Source organism: Rousettus aegyptiacus, unplaced genomic scaffold, assembly GCF_014176215.1.
Source record: "Rousettus aegyptiacus isolate mRouAeg1 unplaced genomic scaffold, mRouAeg1.p scaffold_m13_p_1, whole genome shotgun sequence".
In the NCBI taxonomy this organism is placed as follows: domain Eukaryota; kingdom Metazoa; phylum Chordata; class Mammalia; order Chiroptera; family Pteropodidae; genus Rousettus; species Rousettus aegyptiacus.
The window spans coordinates 172787451-172800885 of record NW_023416284.1 but is presented as its reverse complement, the minus strand read 5'-3'; the positions used below and the strand labels follow the sequence as shown (position 1 = coordinate 172800885).

The following is a 13435-nucleotide window of genomic DNA, read 5'->3' as shown; positions in this document are numbered from 1 at the left end:
TGAAGGACATCATTAGCCAGTCCCCGAAGAACTCATTTTGCCCCGTACACACTTTAACACTCGGCAAAGCTGGGGGCAGGCCTGAGATCCCCCAGTGAAAACTGAGGGAGCTTCGTCGGGGATATCCTCAAAGCACACATGCCCTATCTACTGGAAGGAGTCACGGGAGAATCCAGGGCAGGAGCCGGCAGGGGGTGTTCTCCCACCCAGAGGCAGGGCTGTGGCAAAACACGTGGGAGTCAGTAAAACATGAGCTGGGTAAATTCAGGGATAATTCGAATCCAAGAGTGTCAAGCTTCACGCTCTCACACCTTGTTTCAAACAACAAGGTAGCATGTGTGATTCTTTCATTTCTAAACTGTCCTAGGAAACGATGTACTAGACCTTTTAGGCTATAACTTTAACACTGTTGAGAGCATACCAGGTACGAAGCATCTTGTGCAGAGACAGAAATAAGACCTATACCCCGATGTGACAACAGATCATGTCCGTAACATGAGTCAGGTTAGAGAATGTACCTTTTACCAAGGAACACAGCTAACCCAAGAGTGTTATGACATATAAATGTAACGATTAAAAGGCACAGCGTCAGTAAAGACATTGTAATTATCTCAAAAATACACAACGAGTTGTATCATTCATTTGACCAGCAGGACTTGGCTTATTGGCAGTGACGTACAAATGGCCTCTGCATTTCCCAGCAGTGGACATGACGTCTGGCCAGTGCAGAGGGTGTCACCACCCATCAAGTCCATCCACCCTCAGTGCTGTGAGAGTGTGGGGTGGTCCACGCTCACCAAGTGATCTTCTGAGCATATTCATTTGCTGACTAGGACTAATTAACAGGAGAAATAAGTGACAGGAAGCAACTAAATGGCCCCACGCACCCTCGCTTCCTTTTCTGTTCCTCCCATATCCTCTTTCATCTACTCATCCCTTAATTTTAAATTATTTATTAAGTCTTATGGCCATGCCACCCTGAACAAGCTCGACCCCATCTGATCTCAAAAGGTAAGCAGTGTTGGGTCTGGTGAGTACTTGGATGGGAGACCACCTAGGAAGACCAGGTGCTATAGGCGTAAAAAATAAAAAATAAAAATAAAATATTTATTAAGCTCTGTTCTTAGTCATCTAAGGATCAAACAGTGAAAACCATTCATTGCCTTTGCGAGGCTTATATTCTAGTGATTTCTAAAGTCGCTCACGGGACACATTTGCACTTAATGTCAAAGTCACAGGCCCTTTGGGCTGGCGCCAGGCAAATGACATCTGGATGGCTGCGCTCAGCTCTGGATGCCACATTTTCTGGAGGATCATGGAAATCTGGAGAACCTTCACTAGTTTGGTGTCTGGAAATGGGATCATATAAACAGGATCAATGGGAGGAACTGAGCTGTTTACTCAGAGAATGAAAGGAAAAAGCAAACATGTGAAAGCCTTCCAGGGAGCAGAGGCCAGACGGCTGCCTGGAGCAGCTTCCCACGAAGCCACCCGGACCCTGGCAGCACCCCACAACCCACGCCCCACGGACACATGGGGAATTTGAGGTAGAAAAACATTTACTACAGTTTAAAATAATACGTAATGAAAATAAAATCATAGTATTAGTGACAACATTACATACTGAATTGGTATAAAACTTCCAGAAAAATATTTTTAATTTTTTTAAAAAAGAACCTTGGGCTTACTTGAAAATAACCTGGAAAAATATTAGGTTACAGACTTGAAATGACTATCAGCCATTCTAGATCAAGACTTTTAGTGATGAGCTCAACGCTCTTGTTGGCCATTACTGACAAGGCATTTTAGTCACAAAACTAACTCCTAAAAGACTGTGTTAGCCATTTTTATAACCACTGAAATACTTATGGCAATTTACATTTCAACGATCTAACAGCACTTTACATGATTAATGACCCAGAGAAATTTCTTATGGAAAAGTAACAGATTTCAAGTCCAGTTGCAATGTTTCATATCAGGCATTACAAAATTCTGACAAAGTTCTAATGAGCAGTCTCGTGTGCCCAGTGTCCACACTGAGGCTGTCTTGGCCACGCTGAACCAGAGCATCCCTATGCCCCACCACCACGTCTGACCGCTATGCCCTGGACGGCATGCCCGGACCTTGAACTATACTTTTCTAACAGCTCCACGGCCCCTTGACCATGATATGATGTATAGCAGAGGCATGATGGGCAGCTAAGTGCTGGCCTGCACGCCACCGCTGTGCTCACTGCCCAAGGGAATCACATATTAAGATCCCACCCCGAGACGGCACTCCAGTAAGCCTACAAAAGTGGTTCTCGTATGTTGTAATCACCCAGAAGACTTTGTCAACACAGAGTGCTGGGTCCTTCCCCAGTGTTTCCATTAATAACTGATTCAGCCCACCATGGGTGGGACCTGGTAATATGCACGTCCACCGAGTTCCTAGGTGATGCTGATGCTGCTGGCTGGGGAACCGCACTTTGAGAACTGCTGCCCCAGGCTGCTCGGAGCTGCCTATAGTCTAGGACTCAGTGGTCTAGAGGTTGAAAGGATTCATTTGTCCTGAGCTACACCTGAACTCTAGCCCAGTCTTCAGGGCTCTAGAAGGAGATGGGTCAGCACTAATGATCTTAAAGTGAGAGAGAGAGAGAGAGAGAGAGAGAGAGAGAGAGAGAGAGAGAGAGAGAGAGAGAGAGAGAGAGTTAGAGACAGAGACAGACAAAAGAGACTGGCTTAGTATTACTTTTTTTTAAAGCAAGTAAAACCAGGTGTCCAAAACAGAAAGTTATTTAAAATATGTGAAATCCATATTACTGGAGGATTCGAGCAGGACCATCTGCTGCCTGGTAGGTTCTTTCAGCAACTGGTTCAGACCTCTCTCTGACAACTATGATTCTATTGCTGGAAATCAAATAAGCTTTTGTGGGATAATTTATCTGTTACATTATATTTTAATAGCAAAATGAATTATAAGTCCTAACCCAATGACTTAAAGATTTTAGGATGGATAACCTTCAGAAGTTGGTGACATCCTGTAACTGAACAAATATTCACGTACTCATTTGTTTAACCAGTATTCCCTTAGTGTCTTCTCTATACTTAACTGACATGCTGGGTTCTGGAAGTATAAAGGATAATCACTGACCTTCGGGAGCTCATGGTCAAGTAAGAGAAACAGATAACTGAGAACAGAAAAAAACAAAAGCTCCCATATTATCATATAAATAGCATCTGAACTTATCAGTAAGCAGATTGAGCGTCGGACTATGGGTTTAACAAAATATGCAATGTGGCCAAACTCGAGATGCAAAATTGAATGAATCCTCTAATAGACTGGCTCACATTTTGTCACCATTTAGTGCATTATTATTGTTGTCTCTGTAGCTGTAAATTCAAATGGTGCTATTGTGACGATGAACTTACCCTTCTTTCTCAGTCTTTGAATCATATTTTTCAAACTATCTTTAAAAGCTTCAGAATCAATGACAGTCCCATGCATATTGAAATCAGCCACAAACTTTTACTTCAAAAATAAATAAATTTTTGAATTAATAGTGTTACTTAATGATGTAAAACATTTAAAAATGCATGGATAGATGATATAGTATTTGAGAAAGAAAAGAAAGAATAAAATAAAAAGTGGGATCTAAGAAAGTTGAACAAATGCCAAATTTTCGCCCAGGGCAAACTTTTTACTCCTGTATTATAAATGCTGGAAAAAATCAGGTTTATAATGGAAACAAAAGGCAGACTAAGCCCCAATGTAATATACATAAATAATATGTTTCTGTTCTTGTATAGTGATTTTCCTTACTTCTAAGCATTAATCTTTGAATGACTACTCTATAAATTATTGAATTTAGTTCAAAAGCAAATGAAATTTAAAATACCCATTTATTGAATGGCTAAAGTGCCATGTTGAAATTACTGTGATTTATCTGTGTTTCTTTAACAGTTACTGTAGCAAACGTTACTTCACTGCTCAAAATTATTACCTGGTTGCATAGTTTACTCTGGTTCCAGCGTAAATCTGCCACCCTGTTAGAACAGCAGCTCCTTATCAGGCTCTCATTTATCATGTATACACCCACAACCACGAGGCCCAACTTTTTCTCTCTACCACCTAAAGGTGTTATCTATATTAACCCTGCGGTACCTATAGACAGCACTCATTTTTTCAGAAATCGATTAAATTCATATGCACCATGATCACTGCAGAGGAGGAAGGGACAAGGTGGAGTACCATTTAACCAGTACCGAGGACACTCCCCATGCTCGAATGCCTACTTGTACCCTACATAGCTCCGGCAGCCCAGGCACTACAGGCACCAAAGGCAGCTGTCTGCAGAACTGATGTATTCCTTGGGCACTGTTGCTTGTAGGCACTATGACCACAGCAACTGAGCCACTGATGCTGTTCTTGGGAAGAAAGATTCTGGTATAAAATCCAACTTTCTATCCATACACAAAACGAGGGCCCCGTCATTTCCTTTCTCAGGCTCTGGTTGGTAGAGAAATGAAGAAAAGTACACGTTCTCCATCAAGGGGAAAATTGACCACATACACGATAATGGACTAAACGGCTCAATACATAAAGAGTAGAGATGAATAAATAAGAGAAAGATGACTTAGATAGAAAAATGAGCAAATGGCTTTAAGAGATGAGTTACAGAAATAGAGATTTAAAGATACGTATATTCTTTGAAACAATCAAAAAATACAATATAAACACTATGAAATTACTTTTCATCGAACAGGTAAAGTTGTCTTTTTCTTATTAATAATAAGTACTAGAAAGTATAAAATTTAAAAAGAAGCACAGAGACATTGCTGGTGGAAGTGCAAACTATGCAGTATTTCCAGGGTTTCTGCCATCTTTAAAATGTTCCTACTTTTCAACCTGCTAAGCGCGACTCTAACAATACACCCTAGGAAGATAATAAGTTATAAAGGTGAAGATGTACGTTTGAAGACATTCATGGCTACTTATTTTTATTTTTATAATAACAAAAAACTGGAAAATACCGAAATAGCTCGAGCTGGAGGATACATAAATTACAGTATATTCACAAGACAAAAGGGTATATTAAAAAGGGTATATCATTAAAAATCACAATACTGAAGAATATTTAATGAGGGAGAAGTGTTCCTTATAAAAGGTTAGTGAATATTAGTGAACACACTGTATATACATTGATCCCAATGTGTACCTGGGTCTGTGGATATACATATGTAGAATGCAAACTCTACTGGAGCAGGAAATTTTGTATGTTTTATTCATAGAAGCACCAGTTCCTTGTACCAAAAAAGGTTGGGAACTGTTGATTTAGAGTATCAATGCAATAAAGAGTCTTGCATGGTACAGGCATATCAGTTAAAAAAAAAAAAAAGAAAAGAAAAAGAAAAAGAAAAAGATGTAATCCCTAGAGTGATAGGATCTCACTTCTAAGTCCCACCTTTTCACTAACCAAGCCCTAAAACAGTGTATGCAGATTCAGAGCACTAACACTTGAATTTTTCATTCATTCCATAAAATTTAACATAAAGAGAACCCAAGGATCAAAGTGTTCACCTCTGTTAAAAAAAAAGAGAAAGTGTTGAACGTTGCTATGAAGAGTCTCCTTGAATATTCCAAATTTGAATCACCGGACACATGATCTTAACAACTCATGAAAATGCATAATTATGCTAACGAGAAAATGACCTTTGGGAATGAGAGGTTTCTTCAGTTCTTTGCCATAGAGTATTCACGGAGCAATGCATCAAAACCTCACATTTCATCAAAAATGTTTTAATGCTGGAATGAGCAATGCAGCACATGAGAATGACTGAACAGGCAAGAGATGAGAAGAAGCAAATTGCCAGGCAAGATTCGTCGATGTTGAAAAACAACTGATTGCACCAAAACTGTAGAGGGCTTTAAAAGCCATGATTTGGAGTCTGGAAGTTTTAAAAGCCTTGCACATAGTAGGAAATCAAGAGACATTTATCAATTAAACTAAAATTTCTATTATATTTCTAATCCCTAGTGTTGACATTGTCTGATTTGATCCATAAAGCATGAGATCGACAGCATGTTAAGTAGCAAAGCAAAACGATGACAGAAACGTGTTCAAGGAAGGACAGAAACCTTGGTAAGCTCTCTACATGTCTTCTACCACATGTGCCAAGGGTTTTGTTAAGGATCACACAGACTGCCATTTGTCCTTTTTTTTCTGAGTAGACGGCACTCAGGGAAAAACTGAACAGAGTGGTTTAGGCATACATAAAAGCAAATCATTATTTTCTTAAAAATCTCTCAAATAATTACATTCAAATGGTATGCATCTTAAAAGCTGAACTGATGAATTGGTTCAGTTACCCACACCACGGTGTTATCAAATAACTATAGAAAGATCAGCAACAAACTCCACGGGGTTACCTGATTGATACACTCCATAAACCCCAAGGCTAGCTCTCATCCTACACCCCACTTCCCTACTTGCTGGCAGTCATTAGACTCCACCTATAAGTGGAGTACACGTCCCAGGACTAATTCTGTTGTGAGGAGCGGGAACTTTTGCAGTACGTTCTGACTCATTATCATCATTAATATATCATCATCATCAGCAGCAGCAGCAGCACGATGCCATCACGGCCAACGTTTATCAAGTGGTACTTGACACCACATAGCTTTCTAAGCACTTGACATATATTATTACTTCATTAAATGCTCTCAAAAACCTTATGTGGTAGGAAATGTTACTATTTCCATTTTACCAACAAGAAGACTAAGGCACTGAGAAATTAGTGTCGTGCCCAATACCACTTGCTAAAAGGTGTGGAGTCTAATCAATCGATTCCGGGGTGCATACTCTTAATTATTATGCTAACATCTGAAGGTTGCCTGGTCATTAGCCCAGAGTTGCTGATCCTTCTGGTCAGTGACTCTGGGTTAATGACCAGGCTACCTTTAGCTTCCTTGGTCCCTGTTCTCCTTCCTTACTCCTTAGGCTATACCCAAGCATTCTGGCTTGTTTTTGCTTCATTCTAAGGCTTTGTTCTGATAACTACACAATAACTCTGGTCTTCTCCCAGGTCTGGGGTTCTGCCCCATCCATAGTCAGCCTAGTGACTGAGCTCTCATCGCCCTCTAACCCATTACTCTGTCTTTAGGACCCCCAACAACCGTTGTTTGTCCGGACTTGAACTTCCTAGTGAAAAGCCTCCCCAGTCAATCCCTGCCATTAGGCCACCCCAGTAGATGGGTGTGTTTATAGTCAAGTACCGGTATCTCCTGTACATTTCTGATCCTGCCATCAATCACTGTTCTTATCTGGCAAAAATGTGAAGTTGCTAAGGGTGGTAATGAACCTCATTTAATAATTACCTCTGTCCCGGGGAAGATCTTGGGTTATCATAACTATTTCAACTGCAATCAAAGAAGACTCATTCTCTCTTGAGGCAGCACAAACCCAAAACACAAAGGCACTTTTCTGAGCCGGCGGTGAATGCACAGTAGCTCCCTCTTCCTGCAAGTCGCCGAGGAGCCTGCCACCTGTCAGATACCGTGCGGCTGAATTAGGTAACACTTGTGAAGGGTTTTGCAACGTGTGGCACACATGTTGTCCCAGGAGCTCACACATGGCATTCCGCTTGCAAAATTCAAGAGCTATTTTTAAAATCTATCTACCACTTGAGCAAAACCTAGAGTGCTGCTTCTTGCAGACTGTTGTAAACCATTACTATTTCATTAAGAATACCTCAAAAAGAGCATACGCAACTGGTGGGGATTATTGAATAGGATGTAAAGGACACTTAAAAAAAAAACAACAACTAGTTACAATCAATGCCAAGTTTTCTGGGAAACCTCAAGGCTTGCTTTGTTTCATGGATTCTTCTGAAAACAAGTAATTCAAGGGGGAAAGGAGGGAATGTATTGCATCCTGTCTGTTGGGTGACATTTACAGGTAGGACGGTGAGTCATGTGCTGGTGGGCCAGCAGAAGGCACACACTAAAGAGGCTTCTGGAATGCTCTGGAACCTGTAAACACCAAGGTCAGTGTCCCTGAAGCTCTGGCTAGACTTGCTTGGTCAGTTAACCCATGTGCCTTAATGGGTGTAGGTTTAAGTGTGGGATCACCTTTACCTCTCCAGTCTATAATTACATAAAGTTTTTCTGGCATCAGGAAAAAAATATTATGAATGAATGAGTACAGGCCCCTCATTCTCTTTTCTAAGAATGCCTCTTTTTGCCAAGGGGAACCCTGTGACTGAGTGAGCAGGTTGAATGGATTGCCTTTGGCTAAAAGGTTTGCGGGTAGTTACCCCAAAACAGTTGTATTCCTCCAATGACTGAGCCACCGGAGTTTGCCCCCTGTCCTCCTTGCCCTTCTGTAATTAATATCCCATCATGATGGCTCTGTGGTTACCTGTGTTCTAGTGACTCTCAGACAACTGCCATTAATTTTTAAATTCTTGAAGTTTGCAGGGGCAGGTGCTGGCATGTTCTCAAACTCAATCATATTATCATTCTAGTATCTAATCTACATTGAGATAATGCTAACCATACCAGATGACTGAGTCAGTCAAACCTGAACAGTGATCCTCCTTTGATTTGAATCATTCTCATTTTTGAAAGAAAACTGCCTGATACTATATATTCCATACAAAACTAACACTTCTCTTCAAGTACTGCTTTATCAATCTTGTATCCTCCCTTACAAAAGTGACATAACAAGGGGCCCTGTTGAAAAAAATCCTGGTTCGAAGCTACCAAATGTCAGAAAAATGATATCCTTCCCTCATGCTAATTATTTGATAGGCAGGAAAAACGTAATATAGGAAAATGGGTACCCAGAGCCCTTTAGAGCTGGGGTCTCAAATCTAATTATTTGGTTTTCTATTTGATATTCTACTTGGCATTATTTGGTATTCTATTTTCTCACATAATTACATCTTTTTAGCAACCATTATACTGACAAAAGTAGAAAAACAAACCTTATGAGGTGACTTTGACCTGCTATAAATATTAATGATGTGCCCCTAGCAAAAGCAGGATCAGAAAAGCCGCCCAAGCTTTGCCTACTTTTCATTCTCCAAAGAGGGAAGGTTACACCCCCTTCAATTATTTTTGGATAGAACTTCATAAAGAGGAGAAGTAATCCTCACATATTTGTTCTTCATCGTCATTCTTTCCTTCTCTTCCTCTTGGCACATAAACATGTTCAATTCTCCCCAAAGAAAGAAAAAAGGAGGAAAGGGGAAGAGAGGGAAGGACGTAGCAGGGGAGGGGAGAGGAAGAGGAAGAAAGGAAGGAAGGGGAAAGGAAAGGAGAGGAGAGGAGAGAGGAATGAGGAAGGAAGGGTGGTTAATTCTCCACTCATTCACGGCATCCACTCCTTCAGAGCTAAAGATCAAACTTCTTAAATGAACTGTCTGTGCCCAGTGCCTCCACTCACCGCCTACTGACCCATTCACGTAAGGCCATATGAGAAGTTAGGTGCTAAAAAGAGAGTAAGTCTCAAAATGTATCTCTTTCACTCCAGGTGCTCCTCTTGTTCACAGGCCACCGTTCTTAAGTCCCTGGCTGCATTCCACAAAAAATGTCGGACAGGATCGCAATCTCTACACATTATGAAGTGAGCCCCGGTCTCCCACACACCCAGCATCCTCTCTCTCACCTCTTAATGACCTCGACGACCTTTCAGCATCTTCACTTACCCCTGTCCCTTCCAAAGATTCGGTCAAGTTCTAAATTCCTCCAACGACATGATTCTTGCATCTCTTTCCTCATTTCCGTTTCTACACCTGGTACCTTTCTTTGCTCAGGCTTTATTCACCTTTCACCTGGACTGCAGCAACAATCTTTTAACTGCTCTTCCTCCTCCCAAGTAACCGAGTGCACTTTTGATAAACAGAACTTCCCAAGAGCATAATTCTCGTGTCGCCCCCTCAATCAGAAACTTTCGTAAGTCTCCTTTTCACTACAGAACAATGGAAAACTACTAAATTGGAATTCAAGGCTTCCACAATACAAGTACAATCTACTGTGCGAGTTCCTTAATCTCACTAATTTAATTGAAACCGAACTGCAAAGCCCTGTTGAACATCCGACTGTGACTCAAACCAATACTAAAGTAGCTCAAATTACTAAGATTATAGTTACATTTTGTACACTTGATAAGAAATCAATATACATGTCTGGTTCACACAGTTTTCAAAACAGTAAATATTTCCCTGTAGAGTCTCATCATTAAAACCCAAGTATTATTCAGAATCACTGAGTTGCTTTATAAAAACGCCTCTTTCTTTTTTCCAACAATAATTTTCCTGTGATTCTCTCCTTATAAACGTCATGATACAATAGTCTAGCTTTTGGGCTCACGCACTGAAGTAACTAAGGTACAAATTAAGTTTAAAAACCAAACAATAAATACTTCGTTGTATCATTTTACACCATTTTTAAGCAACTTTTTTCTTTTATTCTTGAATGCTTTTCATGTTAGTGTAACAAATTAAAGCATCCTTCTCTCAAAGTGCCAGCACCTAAGTAGGTACCTGCCGCTACTTACAGGAGGGAGTGAGGTACAAACTGAAATTTATGTGAAAAGCAAACACTCGATGCTTGTTAATCATTTCTTAAAAGAACTGTGATTTTTCTCAATCCCTAAAGTGAAATCGAGCCTAAATGATCTCTCTTACTCAGAAACATATAACCCTCTTAAACATCTTGAAATATGGTGAGTCAGACATATACATGCTTATTTAACACCTAAACTACAAGTCATAACGAGTCGTAAGTATGAATGTTTAGTCTAGCTGCAGGCCCTAAAGGGGTTATGTAACAACATGAATTATACCAAAATGGAGATTAAGAATTTGAAACACTAATAAAAAATCCACCGACAGTGCAGCCTGCATAAAAGCTTTGACAAAATATTCCCATTCCAGTCTTTGAGAACAAATTTTCAAGCAACAGGGAATTTTAAGGAGATTTCATACTTCATATTAATTTTATCATTTTTTTCTGTAGAAAATTACTAAAAACCTGAATGACATGTTTAATTATTCTAGACGGTTTTAGATATAGCCTTATACATGACAAGGACCCAAATAAATGTTGACTGAATATAACTCCTTAGTGCTGAATTACACAAACTCTTGTCTCCTGGTATTTTACGGTGTTTATTTTCCGGGGTAAAAAAATTATATTACATATCTCTTAGGCTCCAGGATACCTAGGAAAGAGCTCAATCAATATTTACTGACTGACGGAATTACAGGATTATACATTTAACTAAAATTCATGCAATTGCTTAAATAAAAATACAGACTTGGGAGGCAAGTTTTATGTCTGTGTCACAGGTATGTCGGCGAAGCTTTATACTACACCACTGGGTAGCCTGTGACACTACAGTGTGTCACATTAGCTTATAATGAGGTCCTCCTTATAGCTAGGCCACTTTAAACAGAACACTTATTATCTCAACGCAGCCTGGTTGCTTATCACCTCGTGAGGTTTCCGTTTACTATGGACTGTGACTTTATGTGTGGCCTATAATTAACACTGCCCTGAAGAGAAAATGTAACGCTGGTAATATGGTTTACCTGTTTATGGAAAGCTATGGCCCTTGTCTCAAGAAACCAGTTGGGAACTTGCGATTTGGAGGTATGGCCATTAAAATGATAACCATGAGCGATGCTTCTTACAACACTGTCTTTGGAACAAAAACACATCCACCTCACTGTTTTTGCAGTTTTTCATGGTGAGTGCTCAACGGGATCTCTACATGAAACGCTCTCCGAACTCACTGTTAGGCTACAGTAGGCGCATTCATGACCTCCGGCTGACACACACTGGGACACTTCTCCAGGCAGCTTCTCGATGGAAAAGTGTGAGTACTTGTGTCAAGCTGAGAGTGTGTCCTGTCACGATCTGTGGTGCAAGTGACTCTCCAAGTGACCAGACTTGGCCATCTGATACTTTTTTCGCGACTGCCTCCAATACTTCTTGATTAAAACGATGAATCTCCTGTTGTTCGGCTTTAAATACAGACTGCAGTTTTTAAGGACTTTGAAGTCACTTAGGTATTAAATTTCTTATATAACCCCAAGGTGATATTGGTATAAAAATGTTTCCCTTACTCTCTTATTCTCTTGGTCTTCACTGATTCTTTTATTATAATGTTGATGGTTTTTGCAGTATTTCAGATACTTTAAAGAAAACGAAACTGAACTTGAGAATTCATTTAAGCAAAAATAGAAACACGAGAATGTTTAAATTCAATATTGCTATTTTCATAATACTATCTACTTACAACTCTTTACTACTGGGTATTCAGTTAATAGTCACTGTACATGAAAGATGGTTAAGATGGTAAATTTAATGTAATGTGTATTTTACTATAATCTTCAAAAAAGTAAATGAAAAAAAATAAAGCTGAACTAAACTACAAAAGTTCGACCCTCTTCAGTACCACACCTGTTCTAAACGGTGTCTCCCCACACCTGAAAGAGCCTGTACCGACACCCCCGAACACAGCATCTTGCCTGGCTGTCCTCGAAGGGGTCTGTCCTGCCTTGACGACCTGGATTCCTAGGCCCATCCTCTTAGCCCTCAAGTTCCACATTACCCATAAGTCGTTCTACAAGGTGATACGTATATGTTGGCTGCCTCTCTGCAGGACGCTGATAGACAGGACTATTTCCTCTCAGCTCGAGCACTAAATTTAGAAATCTGTATACAAACAGAACGTTATTTAACATAACACAACAAATTAAAATAACGTACACCTGCTGTGTTTATTTATAATTTCTTCATCTCACATTTTGAAACAGATTTCACTCTTATAGGCAAAATCCATACTGCGCCTCCTAAAGAAATTCTTTTGAGGTATCCTTTGAGGTTCGTATGGCGACAATTCCAGTCAAAAGAAAGAAGCAAACCAAGAGGATCACTGAAATAAATTCACATCCAACTAAAATGCTGGCTTACGTTCAACATTTGCATCTCCTCAGGTCAGGTCAGGTGACCGGCACCCACCAACGAGAAGCAGCCCATCTGGCCTGATCGACAACCCTGCCCTTCCCTGTGTACTGTCAAGTCACTGGGACAAGGGCACAAACACGTCTCCATCCAGAGAAAATATCTCCGAGTTCTCATTACCATGGAGGCCACTGTCCTGCACAAACAGGGGTGGCCTGCAAAGAGTACATTGTCAATTTCTGATTTGGGGAGGGGGGTTTGAGCTTTAAGGTTGGTCAAAGTGGACACATCCCCAGGTCACATTACACTGTCTCGTTTTTCTCACTACGTGCTGAGATACAGAACGCAGAGCCGACCTGCTACACACAAGTTTCTATGGGAAAATGGGAGTCAGAGGTCCAGTTTGCGATTCCAAGACAAAATCGCCCCCAGGGGAGTGAGGGACAGTGCAGTGCTTTGAGTTGTTCCTGCTGGCCACTC

At 40.4% G+C, this 13435-nt stretch overlaps 1 protein-coding gene and 1 pseudogene across 4 annotated transcripts in view; one reads left to right on the top strand and one right to left on the bottom strand.

Annotated features, from left to right (window-relative positions):
• Nucleotides 1–13435, bottom strand: part of SASH1 (SAM and SH3 domain containing 1) — a 208287-nt gene that overhangs the window by 98108 nt on the left and 96744 nt on the right. The gene's annotated exons all lie outside the window — the stretch shown is intronic.
• On the top strand, nucleotides 961–1079 carry LOC118604067 (annotated as a pseudogene).